Source organism: Grampus griseus, assembly GCF_964374135.1.
Source record: "Grampus griseus genome assembly, chromosome: 15".
Classification (NCBI taxonomy): Eukaryota; Metazoa; Chordata; class Mammalia; order Artiodactyla; family Delphinidae; genus Grampus; species Grampus griseus.
Genome location: NC_139009.1, coordinates 76,146,131 through 76,159,211, shown reverse-complemented (window position 1 = coordinate 76,159,211; position 13,081 = coordinate 76,146,131).

Below are 13,081 nucleotides of genomic sequence, written 5' to 3'. Positions count from 1 at the left end.
TGGGCACAAAGGGCCTTTTGCATTTAAAAAAGAAATAAGTAAGGCTACCAGTTCCGTGAGGCCCTTACAGCTCTGGGAAACGTAATATGAACTAAGAACCAGGCATAAGAGCTGGGGTTTACATTCAAAGGGCTTTTCTGAAAGCTTCTGTCTTCGTGGTTTTGGTTATTTATATGCTTTGGTTTTGCAGAGGACCAATTAGAGTTTCCTCCTTTAACCATCACAGACAAGCAGAAGGAAAAAACAAAGTCTCTGGTGTTACCACAAGCTAAGAAATACACCCAAATGCCTGCAGTGATACCATACCGTAGTCAAGGCTGGACCAGAGTTGAGTAGGCGCCTGTAGACGCCCTTCCACGGCAGAAGTTTGCTGTGCTTGAAAAGTTTCCCTTCAGAGAGAAGATTCGCTCTCCCACCCTGAAAGAACCTTTAGTTGGGGGTTATCTCTGCTCCCCGCTGAGCTGCTTATGGCTGGCTACCTGGTACACATTCAAGTTCATGACGTGCTTGGCCTTTTGACTTAGAGAAAATTCTGAGGAAATGTGGGAGGCCTGAGCTCTGTGTGGAAACCACCCTTCCTGCCTTCTTTTCAGAACTAAGATCAAGAACTTAGTCCCCCCCTTTCTTATGAAAGGGGGACTTCCCTTAACCTTCCCAGTGGTTAAGACTCCGTGCTTCCACTGCAGGGGGCATGGGTGAAGGTTTCGGGGAACTGAGATCCCACATGCCTCTCAGGCAAAAAAAAAAGAAAAAAGGTTTTCTTATGAAAGGGCAGTTTTCCCCCGATTTAGCAAAGAGGGAGATGGTCATCGGAGAGGTGGTCAAAGGGATAGGGTGGAGAGGACAGTCTCCCACCTTACAGCCTCTCTCTGATCTCCACTTTTTAGCTTCTGCCAATTCTACCAAAATAAACTGGCAAAGGAAGCACAGATCCTCCGCGCCCCACCCACTGGCAGCCTGGCCACAGCCCCATCTGCCTTGGGGTTTCAGAAAAACAGATCCATATCTGAGTCACTGTTGGCCTCTCTGAGTGAAACAGGGGCTGGCCTCCAGGGTCAGGTGATTGTCACACTACTGAAAACGTAATCACCGAGCCAATAGGAGGAGTTTATTACAAGCACACGTTCCCTGCTTCTGGAGTTCAAGAGCTGCAAGGAAGCTGCTTTCAAAGTGAAAGGAGGATTCCAGGATGCTGCAGGCTGCTGGGAAAGGAAGAATATGGAAACATCTCCTTACCTCAAAGCACAGCTGCGAGAGAGGAAGCCTGAGTTTCTACAGATGGACAAGAAGAGCAGACTTAGCGGGCTGACAGCCATCCACTTTGCTCAGCCGTTGTTGATCATTTGTCTCAGAATGTGGTTGTGAGGGGAAGGCTGTAAGGTGCGGGGCAGTACTGGCTGTGACTCCTGTTCCTGGGGGCGGGGGGGTCTCTGAACTCAGCACTAAGGGAAGGGTGGAGGCCCCCACGGTCTCAATTCCAGAACAAGTGCAGGAAAACACCACTCTTTCTAGTCATTCATTTAATCATTGGTCATTTCACCAATATTTATCATTTATTTATTATATATATATTTATTTCTTTATTATTTTTGGCCGCGTTGGCTCTTTGTTGCTGTGCACAGCTCTCTCTGGTTGCGGCGAGCAGGGGCTTTGTTGTGGTGTGCAGGCTTCTCATCGCAGCAGCGTCTCTTGTGGAGCACGGGCTCTAGGCACGTGGGCTCAGTAGTTGTGTCACACAGGCTCAGTAGTTGTGGCGCATGGGTTCGTTGCTCCGTGGCATGCGGGATCTTCCCGGACCAGGGCTCGAACCCATGTCCCCTGCACTGGCAGGCGGATTCTTAACCACTGCGGCACCAGGGAAGTCCAGCCAAATACATTTTTAAAAATTTAAAAAAACCCGATGAATAAAGATAACAGCCACCCGTTCTTCAAATCTCAGCATCAAAGCTTTAGAAGGTGAAAGCCAAGAATTACACAACATGTGACAGAGGCATCAAAATTATAATTGAAAGACACATTCTGGTTTCTATTTTTACTTTTTGGCTCTTGAGAGAAAAAAAAGCCTTAGGACTGGAGGCACCCAGAAAAGACATCTTGAAGTTGATCTTTAGCTGCAAATTTATTGTATATTTACCGATATCTAAGGAAGAAAATGTCATTGCTTCCTGGATGAATCACTCTGGCGTTGAATAACTTCCTTAGCTTTCACCTACATCTAGTCTCCTGAGTTTATCTAAGACGCTCTGGTTTGGCGATCAGGAGTGTTATTATTCTACATTTTCACAATTCAACATCACCGTGCAACAACCCTCAACAAGCCATATAAGCCTCTCAAACAGGGGGATTTATGTGAGTCGGTGGGCTCAGGTGAACTGGGGGGACTGAAAACACAACCCTCGTCCACTGGGCCAATGGATGGAACCTTCTTTGTCGTGAGCAGGTAGCAGAGCTCTTGCCTTGAGCTACCATGAGTCACTGCATGTCCTCCTGTCCAGGAATCTTTCGTGTTGTTCATTCTCTGTTTTTACTTTGAAATCTGCTTTTTAATGTCCAGGTATTTATTATTTATTTATTTATTTATTTGTTTGTTTGTTTATTTATTTTAATTGAAGTACAATTGATTTACAATGTTGTGTGAGTTTTGAAATGGAGCAGGACCCTCTGGTCCTTGCCCCCGACGTCCTCAGTCTGCCTTTTGTCTATGGAAAAACTTTAGCCAAAGAATAAGTTTAGTCAGAGAAGTGAGAAAATGCAGAAGCAAAGAAAAGCAAACAGGACAAAATAATAATAGGTTAGTCAGTAAGCAAAGTCAAGGCCCTTTAGTTCCTTCTTAAGGGCTATAGATAATATTCTGAGCCATATCCTCTGAGCTGTCTTACAGATACTAAAACCCCCATCAGGTGGAAGAAGTTAACTACATGATGACCAGACTGTAGCCATGACACAAGCGGCTGCAATTCCGAGAATTGGCCTCAAGGAAATGGGAATAAACCGACCCTGGAACTGAAGATTAACCGTACTTAAAACAATCAAGAGAGGGCTTTCCTGGTGGCGCAGTGGTTGAGAGTCCGCCTGCCGATGCAGGGGACGCGGGTTCGTGCCCCGGTCCGGGAAGATCCCACATGCCGCGGAGCGGCTGGGCCCGTGAGCCATGGCCGCTGAGCCTGCGCGTCCGGAGCCTGTGCTCCGCAGCGGGAGAGGCCACGGCAGTGAGAGGCCCGCATACTGCAAAACAATCAAGAGGATGCTGATCAGACCACCGCGTGGCCAACTTCAAGATGACTGTCAGAGCTGACTGTGCTGTTTCTGCCTGTAGCACCCTGCCTCCATCTATAGAAGCTCTTGCTCCCTGATTGTCGGGTGGGGGGAGGAGTTGGCCTTTGGACAGGAGTCCACCCTCCCCACCCCCTTCCCATGTTGCCAGCATCTAAAATAAAGCAAACCTTCCTTTCCACCAACCTTGCCTCTCTATTGGCTTTTGAGCAGCGAGCAGCCAGACCCAACTTTCGGTTACAGTTTCTGCTGTACAGCAAAGTAATTCAGTTATACACACACACACACACACACACACACACACACACATTCTTTCTCAGATTCTTTTCCATTATGGTGTATTATAGGATATTGAACATAGTTCCCTTTGTTATACAATAGTACTCTGTTGTTTATTTTATATATAGTAGTAGTTTGTATCTGCTAATCCCAATTTCCTAATTATCCCTCCCCCTCTTTCCTCTTTGGTAACCATATGTTTTTTTTTCATGTCTGTGAGTCTGTTTCTGCTTTGTAAGTAAGTTCATCTGTATCATATTTTAGATTCCACATATAAGAGGTATCATATGCTATTTGTCTTTCTCTTTCTGATTTACTTAACTTAGTATGGTAAACTTTAGGTCCATCCATGTTGCTGCAAATAGCAGTATTTAATTCTTTTTTATGACTGAGTAGTATTCCGTTTTGTGTGTGTGTGTGTGTGTGTGTGTGTGTGTATACACATCTTTTTTTAAAATAAATTTATTTATTTAATTTTTGGCAGCATTTGGTCTTCGTTGCTGTGCACAGGCTTTCTCTAGTTGCAGCAAGAAGGGCTTCTCATTGCGGTGGCTTCTCTTGGCTGCAGAGCACGGGATCTAGGCACGGAGGCTGAGTAGTTGTGGCTCACGGGCTCTAGAGCACAGGCTCAGTAGTTGTGGCACACGGGCTTAGTTGCTCCAAGGCATGTGGGATCTTCCCAGAGTAGGGCTTGAATCCGCATACCCTGCATTGGCAGGCAGATTCTTAACCACTACACCACCAGGGAAGTCCCTATACTGCATCTTTTTTACCCATTCATCTGTACACGGAATGTCCAGGTAATTTTAAAACCTCCATTGAACAGGAAGAGGCAGGACAGTCATGGGGCCTCTATTTCTCTAGTGCAGCTCTTGTTTCTCAGGCTTCACCAATGAAGAGAAAATCCAGGGCCCAAGTCATAACCCCAGAGATTGATCCTCTAAGGCCCACTAAGTCTTCCTGGAACTCTAGCTCCACAGTTGGCCATGCTAAGGCCCCACCCTAGAGTTCTTCCTCTCCTCAGTACTAGACGTTTGTTGTTTTTGTCTGCCCAGCCTCCATCCCCTCCTTGGCTGGTAGAGGAACACTGATTTCCTGTAGGATCATTCCCTTCCCCCAGATTACCATATGATCTAGCAATCCCGCTTCTGCGTCCATACACAAAAGCACTGAAAGCACCCATCTTCATAGCAGCATTATTTACAATTGTTAAAATGTGGAAGCAACCCCGGTGTCCATAAATGGATGAATGGATAAGCAAAATATGTTAGATACATACAATGGAATATTACTTGGCTTAAAAAGGAAGGAAATTGTGACGTATGCTACAACATGGTTGAACCTTGAGGAGACTATGCTAGGTGAAATAAACCAGGCCCAAAAAGACAATATGGTATGAGTCCACTTATAGGACGTACTTAGAACAGTCAAAATCTTGGAGACAGAAAGTAGAATGGTGGTTGCCAAGGTTATTGTTTAATGAGTGTAGGGTTTCAGTTTTACAAAATGAAAAGGGGTCTGGACATGAATGGTGGTGATGGCTACACAACATTATGAATGTGTTTAATAACATTGAACTTCATCCTTAAAAATGGTTAGAACAGTAAATTTTATGTTATGTGTATTTTAGCATAATAAACAAAATTGGGAAAAAATCTCTTGGGAGCTTTTAACCAGTCTGATGCCCAGGCTGCATCTCTGACTCATTAATTACATTAGATTCTCTGAGGGTGGGATCCAGGCAGCTATATATATTTTTTTAAAGCTCCCCTGGTAACCCAAAAGCGGTTAAAGCAGTATCCTAGTACACTAAAGGTAAAGTATACGTCACTTCTCCCTTCTCAAACTTTTCTGGAACAACACTGAGTGGAATATTCATTAGGACCACCTGTACATTAATAAAATATAAAAATCTATATTATTTACGGGGTTATCCTCTTGTATCATCTTTCTCCACTCCCTCCCACTCTTGCTTCTTTCCCTCTTTCCCTCTTTTCCTCTTTCCCTCTTTCTCTTCCTTTCTGCCAAGTATAATTTGTGTAAATTCAGTTTTTATATGATGCTCTGTTCCTCCTCTATCAATTTGTCTTCCAAAACAGAGATTCACGCTTTCACTGCCTTCCCACCTCCAGTCTGTATCTTGTCTCAAGTTCTAGGTCTAGTTCCTAACTTCCTGCCCCCTCTCCTTTACCTTTCATTCCGGAGGAATAGAGCTCTCATCCAAATAATATGCCTGAGGACTTCCCTTGATTTCCAGTATTCCTGAGATGGCCGTGCCCACCAAGTCCTTCTGGAATCCTCATTTTCTCATATTTATTCCATAGTGTTGGGTACTCAGGGCTTAGTAAAACACGTCCATATGTAGGAGGCAAATTCCCTGGGGATATGAGGGTGAAGACCTCTACACCAGGGCCTTGATCTTTTGAGGAGTTCCCCTCCATCCTCTCATTGTTGGCAGCAAAGTTTACTCAACCAGTTGACGACAGGGAAGAAGTCTTCTTTGGGCTCTCTGTAAATGTGTGTGGGGTTAGTTGTTGCCTGGGTTGGGTGGGTGTTAAAGGCAGGACTATTAAGGGGGGTAGAAATGGGAAAGCTCCTTCTGTGCACCAGGCCCCATTAGAGGCCCTAGGGACCCAGTTTTGAAAGGCACAGTACCTGCTCTAAGGAAATCACAGTCTAAGGGGCAGGCAAGTAATTGGACAGGTGATTAAAATACCTTATAGTAAGTGCTGTGCTAGAAGTGAGCATGGGTATTATGGAAACTAATAGGGTTTTAAGGGTACCAAACCTACCATGGGAAATGAGGGAGTAGTCAAGGAAGGCTTCCTGTAGGAGGCACCATGAGGACGGTGTTTTATTTTTAACTTAAAAAATATAGAGGTAACATAGGTTCACTGTAGAAAATTAGAGTGAATTAAGAAATGACACTGAAGATAATCATAAACACCTTTTTAAAAATGCTCTAGCTTGGGCAAAGTTGAAGGGAGTTATGAGACTAAACTTGTGATCACACACCCTGTCCTGGGATGCCATGCTTGGTGACAGGTGCCTGAAAATGCTGACAGAGTGCTGTGCTGAAATCAGTGCTCTGCAAAGAGGCAAGTTCCCTGGGGAGACGAGAGGGGCGAGATCTGGATCCCAGGCTGTGGTCTTTTGAGGAGTCCCCCTCCATCCTCTGACAACAAAAGTTACCAACCAGTGAAAATCCTGAGGGGTCCTTTGGCCTGAAGTGTGCCTTAGGCCTTATTTTATTTTATTTTTATTTTTTAACCAAGAAATGTAAAGTTCTTTTCAAGCCAACCTGAGGATTACAATCTGGGAGACAGTCTTTCAGAAAGCTCCGAGGACTGTTCCTGGGCACCTACTTTAACAGATACAAAAGGATACACAGTTTAAACCCTCCTTCCTGGTTGCACAACTCTGTCGATATATTCAACCATTGAATGCTACACTTTAAATAGGTGAATTGTATGTTATGTGAATTATATCTCAATAAAGCTGCTAAAAGAAGCAAACAGTCTTCCTCCTATCCTCCCACCCTGGTGCCTTGGCCAACCTGTTTGTTCTTCCAGAAGCAACCTTGGGACCTGTTTTCTTCTTCCAGAGAGATACAGATATAGATAGGTATAGAAATATATATTTATTTATATAGAAATACATTTACATATATAGAATGAATATATCTATATCTAGATAGATAGATAGATAGATAGATAGATAGATAGATAGATAGATAATCACCCTCTTTTTAATACAAAATCCTAGGGCAGAGTCCTAAAAGAATTAGGGGCCATAGCCTAGGAGAGAGATTGGGTCCGACTACCGGGACAGAGAGTAACAGCCGCTGTGGTCCTAGAAAGGAGGCGCAGGCAGGCAGGAGAGCTGTAAATTGGGTTATCAGACAGTGAGTGGAGTTGGGGCCGTGTTGAAAGGTGAGAAATACAGCAAAACAGAGACTACAAGGAAGCCTAGGGCTTATCTGTGACACACAAGATCCCTGGTCTTTTGCTGCCATAAAAGGGGACCAATATACCCTAGTTTGCCCAGAACTTTACCTGTTTTAAAACAGAAGATCCCGGAAAATCCCTCAATCACAGAACTGTTCAATCATCCTAGCGGGTTGATCCTCCCCCGCTCCCCACTAGGAGATGGTGAGTTTTATTTTATCTTGCCAGAATAGAGGTTTGATTTGCTCTCGAATGTTCCAGGGCAGAGAGAGACTAGGAGAATGCAGAGGATGTAGAGGTCTATTCGTTGTAATCATCGCCCTCATTTTCATGTTCTCTATCAAAGGAGAGAGTAGCATGACTGCTTGCAGAACTGAACCTGAAGCCTGGATTTTCTTCAGGTTTCTTTGGCTCAGGCGCCTTTTTTACCATCCTTCCCACCTTACTCCTCTGGTCGTCTTTGTTCCCTCCCCGTACTGGATTAGGGCTGGAGTTGGCACGCTGACCTCTTGGGACATTCACCCATCTATTTTCTTTTCACCTTCCCTGCGGGTCCTTCCTCAGATGGCTGAGCCGGAACTACTGTTGTTGCTCTATGTCTGAGCTCTGAGATCAGCTTCCCCCAAGCATTCTTCTTTGGTGGAGGGGCTGGCATTACCTTTGGAGGCTGCTCAGGTATGGGAGGCTTGGAAGTTGGAGAGCGACAATCTTCCTCCTTATTGAATGTTTCCTTTTCTAAAGACTTCTTTCTCTTTTCTTCGTGCATTTCTGCCAGATGCGGCTGAGGTCCGTCTGTGATGACTTACTTCCTCTCCTCAACCCTTCCCTTTCCTGAGTCTCTTTACTTGGGCAGCTTTTGTGTCTCTCCCGAGGTTGAAGTTCTTGTTTGGGGGAACGTGTCTAGCGACTGTGTCAGTTAGGCTTTGCCCCTCTACAGACAGAGGCTGCTCGTCTGGACTGCAAGGTGCTAGCAGAGGAATCATCTTCCTTGGGAGTACCCTGAGGCTTTACATTCACGTTGGGTCTGTGGGTGGGAGGACCTCTATCATCATGCCTATTTTCATCTCGGGAGCTCCAGGACCGGTCATCTCGTCTGTCATATCTGTCTTCATAGTGGTCCCCTCTTTCTCTGTAGTTATCATCCCTACGGTGCATGATCAAATGGTCTTCCTGCCACTGCCTGTCCTGTAATCATAGCCTCTGTCATAGTCTCTACTGCCTCAGTCATCATAGCAATCCCAGCCCCCATATCAATCCATATCCCAGTGTGAACCATCCTACTACTCATCCTGACACCCATCATGGTATCAGTGTGAATCACAATGATCTCAACATTTGTGTCCAAAGCTATCGTCACTTCTTCTGGGCAGGTAGTCATCAAAGCTGTCTGCAGCAGGATGGGCCCTACGGTGTATACATGTTTTGTCAGAATACTGATTTCTATCTTGGCCAAAAGAATGATCCTTCCTGTATTCATCCTGTACTTGATCAGCAATGTCCATTTGAAATCCCCTGTTCCCTAGAAACACTTCACTGTTGCTCAGCATACTGAGCAAGGAATCCAAACTCAGGTCCTCAAACTCAGTATAACCAAAACCTTTCAACCTCCTTGCTGGGTTCACGGGGTAAATGCATTGGACTTGGGGTGACAATGATGAATCAATGCAGGTTCGTTGATTGTAGCAAATGTACCACTCTGGGAGGGTGCGGATTTTGATAGAGGGGGTGGCTGTGGGTATGTGGGGAGAGGAGGTATTTGGGAACTCTGTACTTTCTGCTCAGTTTTGCTGTAAACCTAGAGTACTAAAGTCTACTTTTTAAAAATTTTAAGTCATTTTAAAAATCAGCTTTTCCAGATATAATTATGATTACATCAGCTTTCTTTTTGCTACTGTTTGCATGTACAAGTTTTGCGTGTACACCTTACAGGTAAGGTGTGTCTCTTACCGTTTATCTAGTCTGATAAGCTTTGTGTTATAGCAGGAGGACTTATCCCATACATGTTTAATGTAGATACTGATATACGGGCATTTATAACTACCACTTACTGTTTTTTTTTCTCTAACTGTCCCACCTGTTTCTTGTCCTCTTTTTCCTATTTTCCTGCCCACTTTGGATAAATCACATATTTTTATTATTCCATTTCCTCTCTCTGTTAGTTATACAACCTTTACTATTCTTTAAGTGATAACCCTAAGATTGTAACATGCATCCTTGACCTAATACAGTATAACATAAATTAGTACTTTACTTTCCCAGACAATGCAAAGATCTTTGACTACATTAACTGCATTTGCTTACTCCCACATTTTGTGCTATTGTTAAGGATTTTATTTTATTTATTTATTTTTAATTTATTTATTTTACTTATTTTTATTTTTGGCTGTGTTGTGTCTTCGTTGCTGTGCACGGGGCTTTCTCTAGTAGCAGCGAGCGGGGGCTACTCTTTGTTGTGGTGTGCGGGCCTCTCATTGCGGTGGCTTCTCTTGTTGCAGAGCACGGGCTCTAGGTGCACAGGCTTTGGTAGTTGTGGCACGAAGGCTCAGTAGCTGTGGCTCACGGGCTCTAGAGCACAGGCTCAGTAGTTGTGGTGCACGGGCTTTGTTGCTCTGTGGCATGTGGGATCCTCCGGGACCAGAGCTCGAACCCATGTCCCCTGCATTGGCAGGCACATTCTTAACCACTGTGCCACCAGGGAAGCCCATGTATTTTAATATTATGTACATTTAAATTCTATGTATTACTTAAAGCTCCAAAAGGCATTAGCATTATTCTACAAAACAATAATTTTCATTTATATTTATCCTCAAATTTACCCTTTTCAATAATCATTAGTTCTTGTGCCCTTCATTTTCAGATTTCCATCTTGGATCATTTTCTCTCTATCTGAAAAACTCCCTTCAGTATTTACTTTACTCTAAGTTTGCTGACAGCCAGGTTCTTTTATTGTTTTTAAAGTTTTTGTATTGCTTTCATTTTTTAAAAGACGTTTTCACTGAGTACAGTATTATAAGTTGTCAGTTCATTTCTTACACCACTTTAACATTGTCATGTCTTCGTCTAAGTAATCTGTCAATCTTACTATTGTTTCTTTGAAGGCAATGTGTATTTTTTCCTATGGTTTTTTTTTTTTTTTTTTTTTTTGCTGTACGCGGGCCTCTCACTGTTGTGGCCTCTCGTGTTGCGGAGCACAGCCTCCAGATGCGCAGGCTCAGCGGCCATGGCTCACGGGCCCAGCCGCTCCACGGCATGTGGGATCTTCCCGGACTGGGGCACGAACCCGTGTCCCCTGTATCGGCAGGCAGACTCTCAACCACTGCGCCACCAGGGAAGCCCCCCATTTGTTTATTTTTGTTTTTATTTCCATTATTCTGGGAGACAGATTGAAGAAGATATTGCTGAGATTTATGTCAGAGAGTGTTCTGCCTATGTTTTCCTCTAGGAGTTTTTTAGTGTCTGGTCTCACATTTAGGTCTTTAATCCATTTTGAGCTTATTTTTGTGTATGGTGTTAAAGAATGATCTAATTTCATTTTTTTTCTTTTTTTTTGTTGGTCCACTTTGCCCAACACCATTTGTTGAAGAGACTGTCTTTCCACCATTGTGTAGTCTTGCCTCCTTTGTCGTAGATTAATTGACCACAAGTGTGTGGGTTTATCTCTGGGCTTTCTATCCTGTTCCATTGATCTATATTTCTATTTTTGTGCCAGTACCATACTGTTTTGATGACTATAGCTTTGTAGTATAGTCTGAAGTCAGGGATCCTGCTTCCTCCAGCTCTGTTTTTTCTTTCTCAAGATTGTTTTGGCTATTCAGGGTCTTTTGTGTCTCCATACAAATTTTAAGATGTTTTCGTTCTAGTTCTGTGAAAAATGACATTGGTAATTTGATAGGGGTTGCATTGAACCTGTAGATTGCCTTGGGTACTATAGTCATTTTGATGATATTGATTCTTCCAATCCACGAACATGGTATATCTTTCCATATGTTTGTATCTTCTTCAATTTTTTTCATCAGCATCTTATAGTTTTTGGAGTATATGTCTTTTGTCTCCTTAGGTAGGTTTATTCCTAGGTATTTTATTCTTTTTGATGTGGTGGTAAATGGGATTGTTTCTTGAATTTCTCCTTCTGATCTTTCATTGTTAGTGTATAGAAATGTGACAGATTTCTGTGTATTAATTTTGTAAACTGCAACTTTACCAGATTCACTGATGGGCTCTAGTAGTTTTCTGGTAGCATCTTTAGGATCTTCTATGTATAGTGTCATGTCATCTGCAAACAGTGACAGTTTAACTTCTTCTTTTCCAATTTGGATTCCTTTTATTTCTTTTTCAGTACTCTGGTTCTGACTCTAGCCTGTAAGTTTCCACTCATCTTTTTTTGTGTTTCTGCCATTGCCATAAGAATAAAGTGTTTTGGCTACATCATTCAATCCTCAGGCACAGGGTGTGAAAGCATAAATTTTTTTAAAGCCACTTCATTGTTGGGATGGCTCCTTATTATTTTTATGGCAATAGCCCACGGACACAGCATATTTCACTGTATGGCAAACTGCTGGGTGCCTACCTATATAAATTCTTTCATTTATAAATGCTTTGAACAGATATTTCACAAAAGAAGATATATAAATGTCCAATAAGTACATTAAAAGATGTTCAAAATCATTCGTTATCAGGGAAATGCAAACCAAAACCACAATGAGATGCCATTGCATATCCACTAGAATAGCAGATGTTAAAAGACTGACAATATCAAGTGTTGGTGAGGATTTGGAACAACTTGAACTCTCACACATGGCTAGTGGAGTGTAAAATGGTACGACCACTTTGGAAAACTATTTGGCAAATTGTCATAGAGTTAAAAATACATCAATCACATGAGCCAGTAAGTTTACTTCTAGGTATTTACTCAAGGGTTATAAAAACCTATGTTTCCACAAAAGAGTTGTACATGAAAGTTCATAGCAGCTTTATTTATTTATTTTTAATAATATTTATTTATCTGGCTGTGCCGGGTCTTAGTTGCGGCACACGGGATCTTCTAGTGGCAGCATGCAGGTTCTTAGTTGCACCATGTGGGATCTAGTTCCCTGACCAGGGATTGAACACGGGCCCCCTGCATCGGGAGCGCAGAGCCTTAACCACTGGACCACCAGGGAAGTCCCAGTAGCTTTATTTGTAATAGCCAACAATTGGAAATATCCCAATGTACACCACTAGGTGAATGGATAAACAAACGTGGCCTAGATACAATAGAACACTCCTCGGCAGTAAAAATGAACAAAGTATGGCTGCATGCAACAACATGCATGAAGTTAAAAGTATAAGGAGTGAGAGAAGCCAGACACAAAAGAGTCTATACTGTATGATGACATTTATTAAAAATTCTAGAAAATCCATTGTGACTGAAAACAGATCAGTGATTACCTGGGGGCTGGGGAGTGAAAGGAGGGACTAACCGCAGAGGGATGTGAGGATGCCCTTGGGGGTGATGAAATATTCTGTTATCTTGACTGTGGTGTATGCATTTGTCGAAACTTATCCAAGCATGCGCTTTCAATAGGAAGACTTTATCGTACATG